Here is a 20,632-nt window from a genome sequence, read left to right as displayed (position 1 = left end):
TGATAATCTCCTTATCTGAAACAGACTGTGGCCTCCGATTTCTCAGGCAAGAAGGAACATAATAAATAAAGAGTTACAAGTCATTGGGAGGACTAAGTACTGGCTTAGTGGGTAAGAGCACTTGCTGTACAAACCTGGAGACTTGAGATCAAATCTCCAACCCCTACACAAGAAGTCAGGCCTGGATGCACATACCTGTATCCTGGCACTGAGGCTGAGGGAAGGGATAGAGATATGTAGATCTCAAGAACTTGCTAGCCAGTTAGACTCATCAAAACAGTGAGTTTCTAATTTATTATATATGTAAGTACACTGTAGCTGTCTTCAGACACTCCAGAAGAGGGCATCAGATCTCATTACGAATAGTTGTGAGGCACCATGTGGTTGCTGGCAATTGAACTCAGGACCTCTGGAAGAGCAGTCGGTGCTCTTAACCTCTGAGCCATCTCTCTAGCCCTGTGAGTTTCTAATTTAACAAGAGACCACCCCATCTTAAAGGAGTGAGGCAGGAAATGATCAAAGAGTATGTTTTGCCTGTATGTGCATGGACATACATGCTCCACATCTACATGTATGCACCAGGCACACCATACTTATACATACTACTCTTATACATATGTACAGCAAATAAATAAATAGATAAATAAATAAATAGTTATTGGAAAATCAAACCAGACCCATGTATTAAGATCCAGCTTTGCTGAGAGCAAGACCCTGGGGGAAAAGTACTTTTACTAAAATATAAATAAGGATCCTAGAGGTGCCCTTTCTGCTCATTACAGGGGTCATGATTCATTCTGCTTTGCTTGGAAGAGTAGAGATCAAAGCAGCTGAGAATGCCCGAGTAAGGATTGGTGAGTGTTCACATTTACAATCAAATATGTTTCTACAAATTGAGGCATGCCCAAGAAGAGGCACATGTAACACGTCTAGTGACTTGACTGAATGAGATAGGGCACAAAGAAAGATGAACATTTCATTCTTACATGTTCAGATGTGGTGCCCCCTTCTGTGTATCATCACAGACTCCAGCTTGTGGAGTGTTCCAAGTTAAAGGTATAAGACGGTAGGATGGGCAGGGGCTCCTTGAGCTGCCTCATCTGAGTGTGAAAGGGCAAGAGTTGACCTTGTTCATTTTCTCCAGCTGTATGCTCAGGAACCATAACTTGGTATTTAGCCATAAGTCATGGCTAAGTCTGTATATTGCAGAATTTTATACAAGTCAGGGATTTTACTGACTGTATCTTCCAGGTGGTTTTTTTTTTTTTTTGCTTTTTGTTTTTGTTTTTGTCTTTTGCGGGGGGGGGGGGGAGGGGTGATATAGCATTTACCTGCACATCATACAGCATATGCATGTGTGGATGGACGCAAATGATCATGTATCACCTTACTCTTAGTGAAAATCATGTGTGAGCTACAGATCTTGCTATGAAAAAATTCTCTCAATACTGTTTTTGTGAGGTTTTTTTTTTTTTAAATTTCACAGTGGCAGGTCCTAATCCCAAGCTATTGGTAATTCCAGCCTTTTTTTTTTTTTGACTTCAATAAATTCTGTCTCTTTATTGAAGTCAATCGTCTTTATTATAGAAGTTTTTTCCCCTAAGTTCATTTTTTTTGCAGTTGTTTTTTATTATTAAAATATTGTTGACAGCTATCCAGCCATCTGCATCCATCAAGGAGCCATTAATTATGGAGCTTAGATTTTTTTAGAAAACAAAAAAAGACTCGTCACATATTGCTATGATGTGAACACATCGGTGCCCTTGGAAACCCATGTTGCAATGTGATTGCTGTGTGGCTCTGTCTTAGGAGTGGCTAGAGGTGTTATAGACTGGATTCATTACCCTAGAAGGAAAGCTGTAAGACCAGGCCATGCCCATTGCTTTGCCCTTCCTGCATACAATCACTCACCCCTTGCAATGGACCATGCCATCTTGCCCTCTTAGGTAGTGCTACATCACACCTTTAGCTGTATGAACCGTGAAGAGAAGGAGTTTCTTTTCCCATAAGTTACCCAGCCTCAGGCATTCTGTTATGGCAACAGAAACAGACAAAGAAATGACCAAATGGCCAACATCTTTGCCTTCCTCCCAGAAAAGCTTTCCAGGAACAACTCCCAAATCCAGAAAATACTTTATAGGTTGGGCATATTTCATCAGCAAACATAAGAAGCCACAGATGTGGTGATTCAACTATTGTATAAACACATATGGTAAACATTTTTCTTGCAGTGATTGGAGAGATGGCTTAGTGGTCCAGTGTATACATACTGGAGTAGCAGAAGACCCTCAGCTCAGTCCCCAGTGCCCACACGAGGCAGCTCAAAACCACTTGCAATTTTTGCTCTAGTAAACATGCCACCCTCTTCTGGAATCCACAGGCACATGAGCTCACATACTAGTTCACAGACCCACACATGGACATAAGAGAACCAGAAATAAAAAATAAATAAATAAAATAAATTCTTAAATTTTCTTTCCCACATAAAATGTATTTGGAGATTTGCTATAAATAGAGCCTCTTCAAAAAAAATGATATTCACTATCACCTCTGAGCTTCTTGTTTATAAGTAGAAGCCAAACTCTATTAAACAGAGACATGCAGGGGCTGCTATGAAAAAGCGCTCCATCAGAACATAACACATATGATGCACCACTTTAAGCTCAGGTTAGTGTTACAAATCCATGTTTTGAGCTCTGTTGTTTGATGCTGGTTTGTACATGGGAATTTTCCCCCAGTCTTTGTCAGACACAAAAACAATTATTTTTAACCAACTCCAACTTTATGACTTAGAAATTGGGAAGTTTCAGGCTAAAATTCTGAAACTTTCCCATCTTCTTAGCTGTAAATTATTCCCTGCCCCCATGCACCACTGCATTTTCACAAATAGAGACATTAATATTTTAACCCCCAGTTGATTAAAAGAGTCAGCTAAATATAATACCTTCTTCTCTAGTGGAACCAGCATCCTGAATTATGACTGTAATTGCTTCTTACCCAGATGACAGAAGGCAATTTCAGGGCCTGTTTTACCTAATTAGGATGCATGAGCATGGGCTGCCAGGTCACACTGCCTGTAAATTACACTTCCTCCAAATTTCTGCCGTCTCTGCAACCTTTAGAGTGACCATACTATCTCAACGCCCCGAAATCTCACTAATAAGTGGAAATACTATTGACATAATCTTCAGATTTTCCTACAAGTCCCAGAGTTTCTTTACTAAATTGTTGGGGATTAACTGAAATACTAAAAGGGAAGGAAGAGAGTCTTTAACCTATTGGTTGACACACTGTTTCCCAAGAAGTAGGGGAAGGTCTTAATACAGTTTATTTTGTGCAAGAACCTAAAAGCAGACGCTTCTGGTATCAGGTCTCGGTTGAGAGAAGTTTTGGAAGAAAGCTACCTTTGTATCAGATAAAGAAAAGCAGCTTCCTACCATCAGGAAACTTGCAAGTCAATGCTGTGCAAAACAGCAGCATCAGGTTCGGATAGCTCCTCCAGATTCTATGTCTTATGGGGTAGATCAAGGGGAGTTGTAGAATCAACAGTGTTTAAGTATAAGACAAACTCATACTTCACAACTCAAACTTTTAGCTTTGCAATGATTTAGCGTTTGAGACAACTTCTGCAACATGACTCGAGTATTTATTAAGTACTTAAGATCACAGGAAACTATGGCTGAGGTAAAAGGAGAAAGGAAACGTAGTTGTCCAAATAAAATTGTGCATTCCCAACTCAAATTGTGCATTCCCAATAAAAACAGCAATAAAAACGTCCTGGATAATAGGCACGAATATACAAAAGTGTTCTAACAAAGAATATGTTATATTGTAGTAAAGTTTGCAATTGTTTCCTTAGGCTACTAACAAATCCTTTAGTGTTTTTCAAATTTTCCTATGATTATTTCCAACTTGTGACATGGGAGAATTTTAAAATAAGTTATGTAAAGCTACTTTAATATAACCAAATAGACATTACCCTGAAACCTGAAAGTGAGTCTGGTAGCTAGAGACATTGTGTATTGGTATTTTTGAATATATAACATAAGTCTAATATCTTGGATTTTTTTAATTGGGTAGAATCTAAGATGAACCTCAAAATCAGTAGGTTTACACAAGCATATATAAATATATGATGTCTATGTATGTAATTTTTGAATTAGGCAAGCTTATACAAATGTGTATGTGTGTGTATGTGTGTGTGTGTGTGTGTGTGTGTGTGAGAGAGAGAGAGAGAGAGAGAGAGAGAGAGAGAGAGAGAGTCGAACTTATGTATATCACATGTACAAAAGAGTCCATGGTCAATCTATCTATCACCCATCCACTCAGTGTAACTCTTCCAAAATGGAGGGCATTTTGTTGATTTCAGACCATGCAACAAAGCTGACAGTGTCATCAGCTTCCTCTCTCAGCTAACATCGATCAGAACATGGATATGATGGCATGGATAAACACAGAAACCTTTCACCAGAAAGCATCACACCCGACCCAATCAGCAATGTCCAAGAGCCCACAGCCTGGAAGATGAAAGCCACTTTGCCTTTGGTCCTATCCACTCTTAGTTCTGTATAGCATGGATGCCCCAAGAGAATGAAAATCAAAGAAAAAAAAAATACACAGGAAAACAATTTCCATCCTATGGAAAATGGCACCAAGTACAAGCAAGCAAGTGGCGCAGCCCATTCATTCTCAGCGCTAAAGCTTCTATCCTCTTCTTCGGTCAACACACCGTGTTTACTGATTACAAAGGAACAGAGGTCTAAGAATTGATTTTAATGATCCTACTGAATTTTCAAGTCTTAGACAGCTTAGCGAGATAAAAGCTGAAGTGGCAGAGTATAAAGTGTTTTCAAACAGATTTGCATTGTTCAAGTCCATGGGTTGCTTTGTACTCTAGGGAGTTGGAAGACCTGTAGAGAAGAGTGTATTAGGCATCTGAGAACACTTACCGCTAACAATTACAGATCTGGAGAACGAACCAGTGTGAAGAGAGCCGGGATGCTTCTCGCTGCAAGTTCAAACGTTTATTTTATTGGTTGGGAAATAGGGGTCCAGGGAGGGGAAACCATCTACTGATGACAAGGAATGGGATAGAATTAGAAGCTAACGATTGAACTCATTTCTCCTGGCCTTGGGTCTGCTGGTTCCCCAGCACTTGTTTATCGAATGATCTGGCTGAAAACATCTTTTCATCTTGCCTTTTCCCTATTGCCTTTCTCCCTTAACAATAAATTTCCTTGCTTCCTTCGGCTGCTATTCCTGTGCTTTAACAATCATTTTCTAAGCACCAGAGTGTTAGAGATGAGGAATTCAGACAGGTCCCCGGACTCATGGATGTACACAGTCCTGCCAGGGCAATGGGCACAGCAGGGTCACAGACATGTCCTAAGAAGTCATATTTACACCAAAGCCTGAAAGGTGAATAGGTGATGGACAACCATATATAATTCCAGGAAAGGAAGCAACATCTCCTAATGTACTTGTGATAATTTGAACGAAGATGGCCCCCATAAGCTCATATATCTGAAGTCCCAGTTTCTAGTTGATGGACTTTTTAGGAAGTATTAAGAGGCATGATGACGCAGCACTGGCTGCTCTTCCAGAGGTCCTGATTTCAATTCCCAGCAACCTATATGGTGGCTCACAACCATCTGTAATGTGATCTGATGTCCTTTTCCGGTATGCAGGTGTACATGCAGATAGACCAGCTATCTACATAAAATAAATAAATAAATCTTAAAAAAAGAAAGAAAAAAAAAGATGAGTGACCTTGTTGAAGGAGATAGGCACTAGGAATGGGCTCTTAGGTTTGGAAAGCCTACGCCATGCCAGGTTCTCTCTGTCTCTACCTCTCTTTCTGCTATGATCAGGTGTAAACTCTCAGCTACTGCTCCAGTGCCAGGGCAGCCCACCTGCTGACAATTTTTCCACCATGATGACTGTGGATTATCCCTCAGAAACAGTAAGAAGGCTTTATCTTCTAAATTGCCTTGGTCCTGGCGTCTCTTCAGAGCAATGGGGAAGTAAAGAGGATAGGGTCAGAGTAGGTGGCTGTCCATCAGTTCTAAGACACCGAAAGCTTTCAAGGAGGCATTAGCAGAAATGGCGTACCAGAAAACAGCAATATTATGGTTTGACTTTGTCTTCATGGCCAAAACTCCAGACCTCAACTCTGAGTTATAAATCACTAAAACACTTATTTTGTATAACCTTTAAACGTTTAAAAAATGAGCAAGGGGGAAAAAAAAACCTATTTTGACATTTTGTAAAAATTGAGATATATTTATCACGTGTTCATTCTGGGATCCCATCTCTCTGAAAATGTGTGACGTCTCCTAATCCATTCCTCCTTGAACCAGAATCAAAGCTAGGGCTCAACAGGGATATGAGTTGGGGACTATGAAGTTAGCTATAGCATGGATTTTAAGCCTGACCTGGAATCGTCTGGTGATCCATTGTGGAGCAAATATTTCAGTCTAAGATTTGGTTTCCTCTTGCACAGGATCAGGATTCAAACCTGCCCTAGAATGTGACACAGAACACAGGCGACAAGCCACACAGAGTGGCTAGAATATGTAGGGCTGATAGGTAATGAGTAAATGTGTAAAATATTCAGGGCATTTTAAAAGTTGACATTTCAAGCCTACCAGTGAATACTTTTAAACTGCAACCATGGATTTATAGAAAAATAAAAGAAATTCATAGTATATACTCTCTACTTAGATGCTGCCAATGGGGGGAAAATGTACATTTCTTTTTCTAAAGGAATGGATTGACTTGAAGTCACATGTGGCCACACAAATTAAATAAATAAAAGAGGCTAATTAGCCCTTCAGGTCATAGATGTGGTCAGCACATCCCAAAGCTATGCCAGCCAATGAAGATAAACACAAACAGATTTCAATTCTCAGCAGGCATGGGCAGAGTTCTCAAAGTCATTGGACACAAGATCAAAAGCACTTCATTCCTTAGGGTCTCATTTCATCTTCTGCAACTAGGGGTAATACCTCCTTGGGAGGCTCTGGATCGAAGAGAGACACAGAGAGCCGGAAACAGGAAGGCATTTATTAACATTAGCTACAGCAGTAACAATAGTATTGGTTTTCTCTTTGTCTGTGGTGTGTTACAGTAAGTATTCAGTAGTGTTATGATTTTTTAATTCACAGAATACTTCATATTCTATAATATATATCTGAAGTTATAATGCTTTAATAATTTGAGTATAATGGCAAAAATAAAGTGTGATGTAGGGGGCTGGACATATATATGGCTCAGTAGCTTAAGAGCTTGCACTGCACAGCCTCTTTACTCTTTTCTGGGCTCCAGAATGTGTGGTCCAACACAGAACTCTAGTTATAGACCCCTGAATCAGCCCCCTACCCCCACCTACCTGCTTAGCAGCCATCTCACCCAGTGCATTGATGTGGGGTCACATGGAGTCTGAATGCAGTCTGAACTAAAGCTTCTGATAGGAACCCCCAGAGCTGATCTACTGCCCTGCCCAACTGTCAGCCACCCTACCTGCTCAGAGGCTTTAGGACCACTTGGAACCCAAACCAGAATTCTAGTTATAAAACACCTAGAGCCGGTTTCTTGTCCTAACCTAGCAGTCACCCCATTTACCACACTGACCTGGGACTACTCCAAGTCTAAACCCATAGTATGAACTGGAATTCTAGGTAGCAACTTCCAGAGTCAGTCCACTCACCCACCTGAATATCAGCTAATCCATCCACTGCCCCCCACCAGACCTAAAACCCTTTTAAGAGATCTCTAGATCTGCTCACCTGCCTATCAGCCAACCTACCCACCATGCTGCTCAGTGACTACAAGAAACCAGATCTAGAACCCAGAGTAGACTCAGGATTAAAAACAGTGCATCATTCAATCGGTCCAAAACTGACTAGTTGAAGTAATAGCAATCAAAGATCCAAACTCCATCTGAGGCCAGACAAGACAGCCCAGCTAGAAGAATGCATCCCATAGGCAGGCAACAGACTCCAGGATAGCCCCTACTCCAGTTGTTCAGGGCCCACATAAAGACCAAGCTGCACATCAGTTAAATATGTGTTGGGAGGCCTAGGTCTAGTCAGTGTATGTCCTTTGGTTGATGGTTCAGTCTCTAAGAGCCCCAAGGTTGGGTCCAGGTTAGTTGATTCTGTTAGTTTTCCTGTGGAGTTCCTAGCCCCTTTAGGGGCTGCAATCCTTCCTCCTATTCTTCAGTAAGTGTCCACAAACTCCATCTCCTGTTTGGACATGGGTGTCTGTATCTAGCTGAGTCAGCTGGTGGGTGGGGCCTCTTAAAGGAGAGCCACACTAGATTCCTGTCTACAAGCCTCAGTGGGAGAGGAATCGCTTAGCCTTGTAGAGAGTTGAAGTTCCAGGGTCAGGAATACCGGGGTGTGGGGGAGGAAGGGCGGGGCTCCACCCACTTAGAAGAGAAGGGGAGGGGGTATGGGGGAAGAATTGTGGGAGGGGTGAGTGGGAAGGGGGCAGTAAGTAGGATGTAAAGTGAATAAGTTAAAAAAAAAGTCTAAATTCCTACCCAGTGGAGCCAAGATCAAATACTCATGCTAAGTACCACAAATGACTGAGCAACAGCTAGGATAGGATGCCTAGAGACCGTCTCCAAAACACAAACAACATGAATAAGCAAGGCAATATGTCTCCTCCAGAAACCAGCACCGCCACGGTAATATTCCCCAAGAGAAGCAACATAGCTGCTGCACAAAGGCTTCAAAACAGCAATTATAAGTACATTTGATGAACTCAAAGGGTATAAGAATATAAATGCCTGACTGAAGACTGTAAAAACACTATGAGATAGACTTGTTGAATATCTCCCAAGTAGGGGCTTAAGAGATGGTTCAGCACTTATGAACTCTTTCTGCTCTCACAAAGGACCCAAGCTCAATTCCCAACAACCACAGGGTGGCTCACAATTTCCTATAACTCCAATTTCAGATGACCCAGCACCCTCTTCTGGCCACACCAGGTACCTACACATACATGATGCACATACATATATTTAGGCACATATACATGTAAAGTAAAATAAATAATATCTTTTAAAAAAAAATCCTAACTGAAAAAAGCTGAGGGTCAGATGGATTTGATGAATAATTCTACCATACCTTCAAAGAAGAAATAACAGAAATATAACTCAAAATATTTCATGAAATATAAAATGAAGGAAAAGTTACAAATTCTTTTTATAAAGACAGTATGGTGATATCATAATACTCAAACCAAAGACTCAACAAATTTATATAGCAACATTTTTTTATGAACATAGATAAAACTCATTTTTCTTTTTTATTGGATATTTTCTTTCTTTACATTTCAAATGTTATCCTCTTTCCCAGTTTCCCCTCCTTCTGGAAACTCCCTATCACATCCTCCCTCCCCCTGCTTCTATGAGAGTGTTCTTCCACCCACCTACCCACTGTCCTCTATTCTCCTACATTGGGGCATCTATCGAGCCTTCATAGGACCAAGGATCTCTCCTCCCATTGATGCCTGACAAGACCATCCTTTGCTACATATGCAGCTGGAGCCATGTAGAGTCCTTTGTTGATGGCTTAGTCCCTGGGAATACTGTGGGATCTGGTTGGTTGATGTTTTTCCTATGGGATTATTCTTAATTAAATGCTTCCAGAGTAGACTCAAAAACACACCAGAAAGGATTATTCACCACAGTTATACTGGTTTCAATGGAAATGCAGGGATAGCTCAAGACATATAAGTAGATAAACATATTCTACTGTGTAAACAGACAAAAGGACACGATCATCTCATTAGATGCAGAACATATATTTGAGAAATTTCAACATTGCTTAATGATAAATGTTCTGGAGAAGTTGGGAGGTATGGGGGCACCTCTCAATATAATAATGGCAATTTACAAGAAGCCTACAGCCAACGTCATTCTAAATGGAGGGAAACTTAAAACCTGTCCAGTAAGATAAGGAACACGGCAAGGGTATTCACTCTTCTCACTCCTATTCAAAGCAATGTGTGAAGCCTTAGCTACAATAACTGGAAAAATTTAGAACAGTAATGGAGTATTATTAATAAAATGTCAGAACTATATAAATGTTATATATATTATATATTTTAGGTTATATATGTGTGTGTATATATATAACCTAAAAGATATAGCTAGAAAACTCTTGTCTGATAACTGCACTAAACAAAATATCAGGATACAAAATTAGACCAAAAATCAGTAATTTTCCCATATATAACTGCAAACGTACTGAGAATGAAATCAGGAAATAATCCTATTCACGATGGCCTCAAAAAATCTTGGAGTAAATATAACCAAGGAAGTGAAAGACTTGTATAATAAAGAAATTTAAACCACTAAAATATTAAATGAAGAAGATACAAGAAAATATAAAGACTTCCTATGAATTCATAGAATTAATATTGTTAAAATGGCCATTATTCTGAAAGCTGTTTCCAGATTCTAAGCAATTCCCATCAGAATTACTACACAGTTCATCACAGAACTTGAAAACAATTAAACATTTTATGGAAACACACACAAAGCAAGGATAGCTAAAACAATCCCAAACAGTAAAAGAACTGGTGGAAGCATCAGCACACATTCTCTCAAGCTGCACTACAGAGCTACAGTAATAAAAGCAACATGATATTGGCATAAAACAGCTACATATTGAATCATGGAATAGAATTGAAGAACACACACCTATGGCCCACACACCCATGGACATCTGATTTTTGGCAAAGAGCTCCCAAAATAAACACTGGAGAAAAGACAGCATCTTCTACAATGGTGCAAGTCACACTGGATGGTTGTGTGTGGAAGAGTGAAAGTAGATGCATGTCTTAGCATTTACAAAATTCAAATCAAAATGGATCAAGGGCATTAGCATGAGAGCTGACACCATGAATCTGGTAGCAGAGAAACTATGGTATACACTAGAACTTGCAGGTACAGAAAGGACTTAATGAACAGGACTCTAATAGCACAGTCACAAAGGCCAACAATCACAGATGAGACCACATGGAACTAAAAAGCTTCCATAGAGCAAAGGAAATCATCTCTCAAGAGAAGAGGAAGCCTACAGAATGGGAAAAAATGTTTTCCAGAGGTATATATTGATATCTAACATATATAACGTTCTAAAAATAAATAAACAAATGAATGAATGAATAAATAAATAAGTAAATAACAAAACAACCCAATTAAAAAATGGGTCATGGAAAGAAAAGATGAAACCCAAAAGGCTGAGAAATATTTTTCTTTTAATGTTCAACATTCTTAGCCATCAGGGAAATGCAAATTAAAGCTACTTTGAGATTTCATCTTATCCAAATCAGAATATCCAAGATCAAAAACCAAATGACAGCAGATGCTGGTAAGGATGAAGGAAATGGGGAATACTTATTCACTACTGGTGGAGTGAAAATTGATACAGGCACTATGAAAATCAGTGTGGAGTTTCCTGAAAAAAAAGCTTGAACTAGATCTACCATATGATAAAGCCGTTCAGCTCTTGGGAATGTACCCACAGGACTATTTTATACTCCAGAGATACTATTCAAAATATGGAGGAACTGAAGACAGCTTAGGTATCCATCAGCTGAAGAATGCATAATGGAAGTATTATATATTTATACAATGGAATATATTTCAGCCATTAAAAATAATGAATTTTGTAGGTAAATGGATGGAAGCAGAAGAAATCATCCTATATGAGGCCTCCCAGAAGGAGAAAAACAAACATTATATTTTCTCCCATATATGATTGATAGATCTTACGCTTTATATCTGAGTCTTTTATCTGGAATAGCCACAAAGGTTAGGAAACCAGTAAATGGCTAGAGAGAGGAGGATCTTACAAGGAAGGAGAAATTAAATAAATACAGCACTTTAAAGATAAAGACAAATGGGACAGGAAGGATGAAATAGGGTGGGAGATGGGAGGCCAGGGTAGAGCATGGGACGTGAGAGGGATGAATAACACTAAAGGTTTTTGAAAAAGCCACATTGAGACCCATTACTGTAAAACCTTCATATATGAGTGTATATTATGTATATCACATGTGCACACACACATGCCATATAAATATATTATCCCAAGACAAAAGTAATAATCAGTTTCATCTAACTATGAACCCTGCAAACTATGATAAAGACCACTTTGACAGGACTTGCCCACTGGTAAAAAGTGGCAATAAATGCTATTGGTGTTACCAACCATTTTTAAAAATTGGATTTAACGCTCACTTCGTAAGGTATAGCCCATACTTATCACATTCCATGAAGCCAAGAACCTGTGGTTAGATAGTTCATGGGCTCTAGTAGAGAACATTCCATTATTATTCTGCTAAACATCATTAAAATGATTCCCGATGACTTGTTGCTATACCCAGAAATCATTGTATCATACAATGTCATTAGAGAGAAGCTTATATTTTACAAGATGGCAGCTAACACAAAGACCCACAACTGGCAACATGGAGAGAATAAGAAACGACTGGGTACTCAGCCTTAAATGGGACATATATATCCCAACCGGTCTCCACAGGACTCAGGAACCCATGAGAAAAAGTGGGGAGAAAGACTATAAAAGACCGAATTGGACAGTGTTTTCTGGACACAGCAGGATCTTTGTGCGTAAGAATTCACAGCATTTGTGACAATGTGGACAAGATCTGCACATTAAGCCAGATGAAAACCTTGACATGGAGGGAAGGAAGTGAGCATGAAATTCTATTCCTAACAGAGGACTATATTGGTGTTTGATTGCTGCCAAGAAAAGGAAAGGTTTTTGTTGGTTTGGTTTGGTTTTGCTATTGATGTGAGAAATGGTACATTGACCATAACCCAGGCAGACCTTATGGACATGAGTAGGCGATCAACAAAGATTGGACTTGGTATGTTTAAAAAAGAGAGAGGAGAGGAGAGGAGAGGGGAGAGGGAGAGGGGAGAGGGGAGAGGGGAGAGGGGAGAGGGGAGGGGAGGAGAGGGGAGGGGAGGGGAGGAGAGGAGAGGAGAGGGGAGGGGAGGAGAGGAGGGGAGAGGGAGGAGAGGGGAGAGGGGCGAGGGGAGAGGGGCGAGGGGAGAGGGGAGAGGGGAGAGGGGAGAGGGGAGGGGAGGGGAGGAGAGGAGAGGAGAGGGGGGAGAGGGGAGAGGGGAGAGGGGAGAGAAGGAGGAAGAAGAAGAGAGGGAGAAAGGTAGGGAGAACATGAAATTGTCAGAATAAGGAGATGGAATTTGGGAGAAGTCAAGGGAGAGGGATGAATATAGTCAAATGTCTTGTATGAAATGCTCAAAGAATTAATAAACTATTATTTTTTAAAGAAAGAATATATTGCTTTTGCAAAGGAACCAAGTTCAGTTCACAACTCCCTGTTTAGGTGGCTCACACCTGCCTATAACTCCAGCTCCAAAAGACTTCAATGCCCCTTTGTTCCATGGGTACCTATGCTCTTGTGCATGTAACCACCACTTCCCATATAAATAATTAAATATAAAAAATACATCTTTAAAAAGTGACTGAACCTTTTGTCCAATGTACCCCATCAGTGTATTTTTAAAGTTCATGTCTTGACATCAATTCCAAATAAAGGGAAAAAGGTGAGACTCCCAAACTCAAAAGAAAAAGCTTGTGGCTATTTTCAACCTGGGTTTTCTGGGCTCACACGTGCTTTCAACATAAAATGAATGAAGCTGTAGCTTTAGTAAAGGTGAGAAGCAAGATGCTCTACAACTTTGAGCAGGAATGAACTCTTGGTGGCCAGAGTTGGAATCTTTACAAAAAGTTGACTGGCTACAACAAACAAACAAACAAACAAACAAACAAACAAACAATGTCAACTGCGGGGCACATAACATCCCTCAGTATGTTTCAAGATCAGTAACAAAGTGTTCTCTGCAGAGCAGCTTGAAATGCATAGCTGCTCCTCAGCCTGATGCTGCCATCTCTGCCTGCTCAGCAGCCCTATCCCCACGACCCTGACTGTCACAGCTGGTGTTCGATATTGTCTCATGCTGTATGAATCATTTTGTTTTCAGAGTGGCACTGAATAAAATAGAGTGATTCAACAGGGTACTGGCTCTCTGACTGCATTCGTTTTAACAATGCTTTGGATGTAGAGTTAGAAACGCCTCAGTTTGGCAGCCACCATGGTTATAAACAGTTTAGAAAGCTACACCAGTGAATGCCAAAACAAAAGCCATAAACTTTCATTACTAATGGGAGTGCACACCAAAGGCAAATGCAAGAAAGGGGAATAGAAGGGAAACCTTCATTAAGCGTCATCTCAACCCAGTGATGACAGAAGCATCAGTGAACATCTGACCTCAGTGTCCCCAGGTATGATGCCCTAAGTATCATACAAGCCACTACATGGTTGTAATCATGAGATGTTGGAAAAACTGCATCCTGACAGAGCTGCCAAAAATAATTGTACCCTGCACTTGCAATGCATTAGGAAATGGTGAAGGAAGACTGAGGTCTTTCCCAAAATGGAAGAAGTTGAAGAAACTGGTCTTGGTGGTCCTAATTTGTAGTCCCATGAGTGGGAGGTTGAAGCAGAAGGATAGAGATTTTGAGGTCAGCCTGGGTTTCAGAGACAGGCCCTGACATCAAAACAAATATAAAGAAAGAAGGATAATAAAGGCAGGTAGGTAAGTGAATGGATAGACAGGCAGACAGACAGACAGATAGGTATTGAAGAGATTTGATGGCTGAGTCCTGCATGGTCATAGAAATGATAGTATGACATGGTTCCTGCCCCTGGAACAGAGCCAGTAGGGCATAGGCCTCTATGAGTGTTGACAGATGCTGGGCATGAGACTTGTTTCTCTATCTCTCTCTATCTCTATCTCTATCTCTATCTCTATCTCTATCTCTATCTCTATCTCTATCTCTCTCTATCTATCTCTATATCTATATCTATATATATCTATATCTTCATAATCCTCCATTGGGAACTATTTCCCTGCCAAACTTAATAACTCCATGATAATCAGAGATAGCACAAGTGCAGGAGGTGAGGGTGCATCTATGTCCTTAGCAAAAATGGTAAATGCTGTGAGAAAGAACTCTGAAAAAGTGAGTTCAAAAATATATAAACAGGATTTCCCAATTATGTATAATATAAGGAGGCAATATGAATTATATGAGGGGCTTCATGGACCTAAAAGAACAGAGGCAGCTATACTCTGAGCCATCTTGTAGGAAAGATACAAAGACAGGCAGTTACAAAGGCAGACAGATTTCTGAGTTCAAAGTCAGCCTGAGACAGAATGAATTTAGGCCCAGGTGTGGTAGGACAGTGATCTCTAACCCAGATCCTACCCAGCTAGCTTATTGTCTATGCTTACAAAAGCAGGCAGATCGATGAACTTAACTGTTATATGAAAAAAAAATGTACTTGTTGTCTTTTCGAAGAATCAAGGGGCTAAGTTCATAAATTGTTGATTCATGGAAGAATCAAAAGGGAACTTGGATAAACAATTGAATTTATATGTAAATGAAAGACTGAGTTCTATTATCAGAGCTGAGATATCTGAATGAACTGTCTGGAGATCTCTGGAGAGCTGTCTTGAGCAGAAGACAAGGATGTCATCTTGTACCCTGTTCTTTTACTGATCACAAACAGCCCTTCCTCAGGACCCCTTTTCAAGCTGAGGCATCTCCTTGGCATTTACTAATGAAGACACCATGAGATAGAACATATTCTCCCCCACCATTAAGGGGAAACTGAATTTTGGGAAAACTGGCAAAATCTGACCAAGATGTGCAACAGAGAATGTCCCCTTGTTTGGGGAAATATATTATAGAATTTAAGAATGGAGATATATCTGAAGTTTATACTTGCTAGTATAGAAGAAAAATATGCATATAAAGAGAAAGGGAGGGCTGGGAGAAAGGACAAAAGGAAGAGGATGAAGAGAGGCATGAAAGGCAGCAAGAAAAGGAAACAGAAAGTAAAATGTCTGGAAGTTGGTGTTCTGGGTGAAATATGGAGGGTGTTTCAAATAATTTGCAGATATTTGGGAAGTACAAAGTTGTATAAACACTCAAAAACCATAAAACAATTATTCTGCCTTTAAATGAAAATAAATGTCTTTGCTATGCTATAGTTCCTTTCTGCTGGATATTTAGGTTTGGAAATAAAGAGCTTGTTGGAGACGTGCAGCTTAACGGAGACCATGGAGAGATAGATAATCAAACTCATCCCCGATACATGTACATCTTCTCCTCAAACATTCTAAACTCTTGCAGACAGCTGTTACTGCCACTGAAGTGAAGGGACAGGACTTGGTTCAGAACAGGGATAAAGGCAGGTAACTGCCATTCACGAAGGTTTAGCTGCTGAAATTAGATTGGATGGCAACCCATTGCTACTGATTTTCATGACTATCCTCCCAATTTATTTACTCAGTTTCTACTCCTATATTCTAGTCTTCATCTCTCCACTGCTTTGTCTCTATGTTATTTAGCCAATACTTAGCCAATATAATTCCCTTTGTGTTTATAACAGAACACTCTCTTCTATGATAAACCATTTTCCCACTTTTAAAAACTTGAATCTTTATTTATTCTTTGAAAAATTCACACTTGTCTACAATATTTTGCTTTGTTTTGTTTTGTTTTGTTTTGTTTTGTTTTGTTTTGTTTTGTTTTGTTTTGTTTTGTTTTGAGTCAGGGTTTCTCTGTATAGTCTTGGCTGTCCTGGAACTCACTCTGTAGACCAGGCTGGCCTCGAACTCAGAAATCCACCTGTCTCTGCCTCCCAAGTGCTGGGATTAAAGGCGTGTGCCACCACTGCCTGGCGTCTACAATGTATCTTGAAAATATTCACACAACCTTCTGTCCCTCCAACTATCTTCAGGGACACTGTCACCTGCATTTATTGACCCTATAGGTCTAATTAATACTGCCCATATGCACATAGGAATGGAGTCATCACTGGGGACATGATTAACCTACTGGTGACAACACTTTTGAAGAAAAGTGACTCTTCCTCCTTTAACCACTATCAATTGCCTACAGTTCTTCACTTAGGGATGAGACCTTAGAAACCCGCCTCTGCCTCTGGAAACTTTAACTGGCTGGATCTTGTGCAGGTCATGTGACCGTAACCATTGCTTCTGTGGCTTCATGAGATCAAACACCATGCCATGATATTCTTGTTCCTCATTGTCTAAGCAAGGTAGCTGCAAATAATAATACTAGAAGGAGGTGGAGTAGAGATGTAGCTCAGAGAGTAAAATGCACAAAGAAGCACAAAGCCTGAGTTCCATTCTCAGCACGTGTAAAACTGGATGAGGTGGCCCATGCCTGTACTCCTAGCCATCAGGATATTGAGGATATGACCAGAAGTCCAAGGTCACTGTTGGCTATATAATGACTTTGAGGACAGCTTGGGCTTTATGAGACTCCATTTCAAAAAAAGAAAAAAAAAAACCCAAAGTCTCAACATTCATAGGATGCATTATTTTAGATCATAACATGCATATAAACATAAACACATGCAAAATATGATCTTTTCATTTTCTGTGTGAGAAATTTATGAATCTCATTTTAAAAAGATCATCAAGCTGAGAGTACAAAGGTTAACTGTCTAAACCGTGTCCTTTTCTTGCCTAATTTCTAAAATATGTACCTTGAAAATGTTTAAACGTTGTTATTTGAAAAATATGTGAGAGGCCATTGGTCAAATGAACTTGAGATATGCTGTATTTAATGAAGTCCATCAGTTATCCTCACCTCTGACATGCAACCCAGGGTCCATTTGTCAGTGCTTATGTGTGGCAGGGACATTCTCCACTTGACATACTGCTCAGCATCCTGTTTGATACAGTGCAATGTCTTGCTATCCAAATACCATCTACATCATGTTCAAATAGATGGTATTTATGTGTAGAATGGGATATGTCTTGTATTTAATTTTCTCTCCCATGTTAAGCACATAGTAGGTTGCTTAGCATCTGCACCATGATAACTGTCAAAAGCTGCCTACACCATTGCTTTTTTAGTAGTTCCTGATTTTTACCCGTCTGGTTTTCTTACATTTCACGTGTAAACTAAATGACCTTTGCATGTCCTAAAGCAGCCTTCTAATTACCAGGAACTTCAGGCTTCTGACAGCCTTTGATTACATTTGTGTAGCTCCTCATTCTCTTTTTCACCCAGGTAAGAGTAGAATCCCCAAAGGTTTTGAACAAGAAAGGAAACACTTAATTTAAATAAGCATTACATACCTGGCAGTTGGGGGAAAAAAATGAAAGCGCTATAAAACAGTTCATCAGGAAGCACCACGCTGTGTTAAATTATAGGTAATAAAGTCACAGTGTCATGAAGAAAGCCACTGCACAGTCTAGGAAATGACTTTTCTAAGCGGTGAGAGTCACATTCATTTCTATTTCCTGGGATTACCCAAGGGGCACGACTGCATTTGGATGACAGTAAGCGCACACTGCCTGCCAGGTCCTTGCAGGTCTATGAGAAGCTCTGACATTTCAGTATCTTTGCAAAACAGATATAACACAGAAACTTAAGGAGGCACACGTGGCTGGATTTAAATAAAGGCTGGCTTACTTTTCTCTCTCTAGACTCCTTACAGACAGCATCAAGCAAGGCTTGAGTCTAACTCTGGTGTTGGGGGAAAGATTGCCACACAGCTGGCATATGTTAGAAGTAAGGTAAAATTAGGGGACTCTGGGGAGACCAGGACAAAAAAATCAGCTCTGAAAAGTTAATTTCATTTAAGATTACATTCAAGAATTCTTGGCTACCAGAGTAAGTGGAAGGAAGAGACATATGTGTATCTTCAGATTATAAGCATAAGCTACAGTGGTTTCATGGGAAGGAAAGTTAAGAGTTTAAAACCATGACCTTCTCTATATAGGCAATTATTTTGAACCCACCTCTGCTTGATACAACGGTGTGTTGGTCAATCACTCTTTTATTCTCTAGCATCTATTACAATGTTCTAATCATCCCACTGGAAAGTATGTATTAATTTATTTTTACATATGTTTTGTTTATAGATGTGTTCTATGGTCTCTGAATTCCAAAGTGAGCAAGGAATATGTTAGAAATACATATTTTCTTGCTTACCTATATAGAGATCTATAAAGTCAGAAATGTGGGGCAAGAGGAAAGAACTGGTGGGTGACTTGTATTTTAGATAGCTCTCCAGTGGTTTGAGGGGCACCACGGCTTAAGCACTGCTACCTTCTCTGAGCTACTTTATCAAAGATTCATACACTCAAAGCAGCTTCTCCTGTATATCTCTCTTACAAGAATCTCAGACAAGACATCCCATAGGTTCAGGCTCATCTGATTGTTTTATTCCCTCCTTGAATAAGTCTCAATCTATTGATGTATATATGTGTGCGTGTATGTATGTGTGTGTATATATATACATATATATATGTGTGTGTATGTATGTATATATATGTTTGTGTGTATATGTGTATATACATATACATATATAATATTTACCAACTTTGCATTATACTCAGTGTCTAATTATTTTTCTTTCAAGTAGGTACTTGCTAATGATTGCTTCTTGGTTAATCTTCTAAATGGATTATTCTAGTGTTTTGTTGTATTATTAAGATGACTCTCTAAGTTCTTAGTGTCTATTACTTTTTTTTTCCACAGAAAACCTGCATCTGATAGCTTCTCATTTGATAGCATCTTTTAGTTGAGTCCAGACTGCCTCTTCAGAGTTAGCTGACATAATTCTTGGTCTGTTGTAGTCAAGACAGGGGCTACTGTGATAAAAGGTCTCCAGACTTTCTTATAGTTGCTACGACTTTATTTATTTATTGTGCTTTTGCTCAATGTGAAATGCTATCCTAGCTCTAAGTCCTCTTCTTAGGCTTTGTCCCTGCAGACATTATCTTTGCCTTACCCCACTTACAGGTAGCCCATCTGTGAGTTATCCTCACAATGAACACAATGGCTTCCCTTCTTGTCTAAACTGTAAAGCAATTGAAGACAGATACTAAGTCTGTCACTAAAGTTTTCTTCCTTTTCTTATTTCTTTCCTTCCCTTTCCTTTTATATTTCAGTTGTAACTCTGGTTGGCTTGGTACTAACTATGCAGACTAGGCTGGCATCGAACTCAGAGATCTGCTTACACCCTCTTCCGAAGTGAGAGGCTAAAAGGTATGCACCACCATGCACAGGCCCAAAAGTTTCATATTTACCTAAATACCTAGAATAAAATATTCTTTACCATGGGTGCTTAATAAGTGTTCATGTGTTGAATACATATATCTGCCTGTAGGATGTTTATGAGGTGACTGGTGGGTCTCAGAAGAGAAGCACTCAGTGAGAAGAGTTGGGGAGAGACAACCAGTACATAATGGATGTAGACCAAAGGGATTGTTGACCTCAAGAAACAAATACCACAGTTTTCTAAAAAAGAACCTTGAAGTGATATTCCTTAGAGACTTGAAGTAATGTTGGTTTGTTTAAATTGTGGGATACTAAGTACAGGCTAAGAGACACCTCGAGCAGAATATGCATTCGGGTTTATTTTACTTCTGTGCCATCTTGTTGCTGAAGACCCTCAAGTACTGTTAGCCCACACAACCAGGGGTCCTGTGGTTGGATGAGGTGGCAACCAT

The 20,632-nt window shown here is 39.7% G+C and overlaps 1 protein-coding gene and 1 long non-coding RNA gene across 40 annotated transcripts in view; both read right to left on the bottom strand.

Moving 5' to 3' along the window:
- The window catches only part of Trpm3 (transient receptor potential cation channel, subfamily M, member 3), an 857,614-nt gene that overhangs the window by 458,302 nt on the left and 378,680 nt on the right, over positions 1 to 20,632 (bottom strand). The window lies entirely within an intron of this gene.
- Positions 1 to 20,632, bottom strand: part of Gm33649 — a 71,640-nt gene that overhangs the window by 9,989 nt on the left and 41,019 nt on the right. The window contains exon 2 of the long non-coding RNA XR_386608.4: positions 1 to 20,632. This exon is cut by the window's left edge and continues 9,989 nt beyond it. This is a non-coding gene — a long non-coding RNA (predicted gene, 33649).

The sequence above is a fragment of the Mus musculus genome, chromosome 19, assembly GCF_000001635.26.
Source record: "Mus musculus strain C57BL/6J chromosome 19, GRCm38.p6 C57BL/6J".
Taxonomy (NCBI): domain Eukaryota; kingdom Metazoa; phylum Chordata; class Mammalia; order Rodentia; family Muridae; genus Mus; species Mus musculus.
The sequence above is the reverse complement of the archived record's forward strand: the minus strand, read 5'-3'. Positions and strand labels throughout refer to the sequence as shown.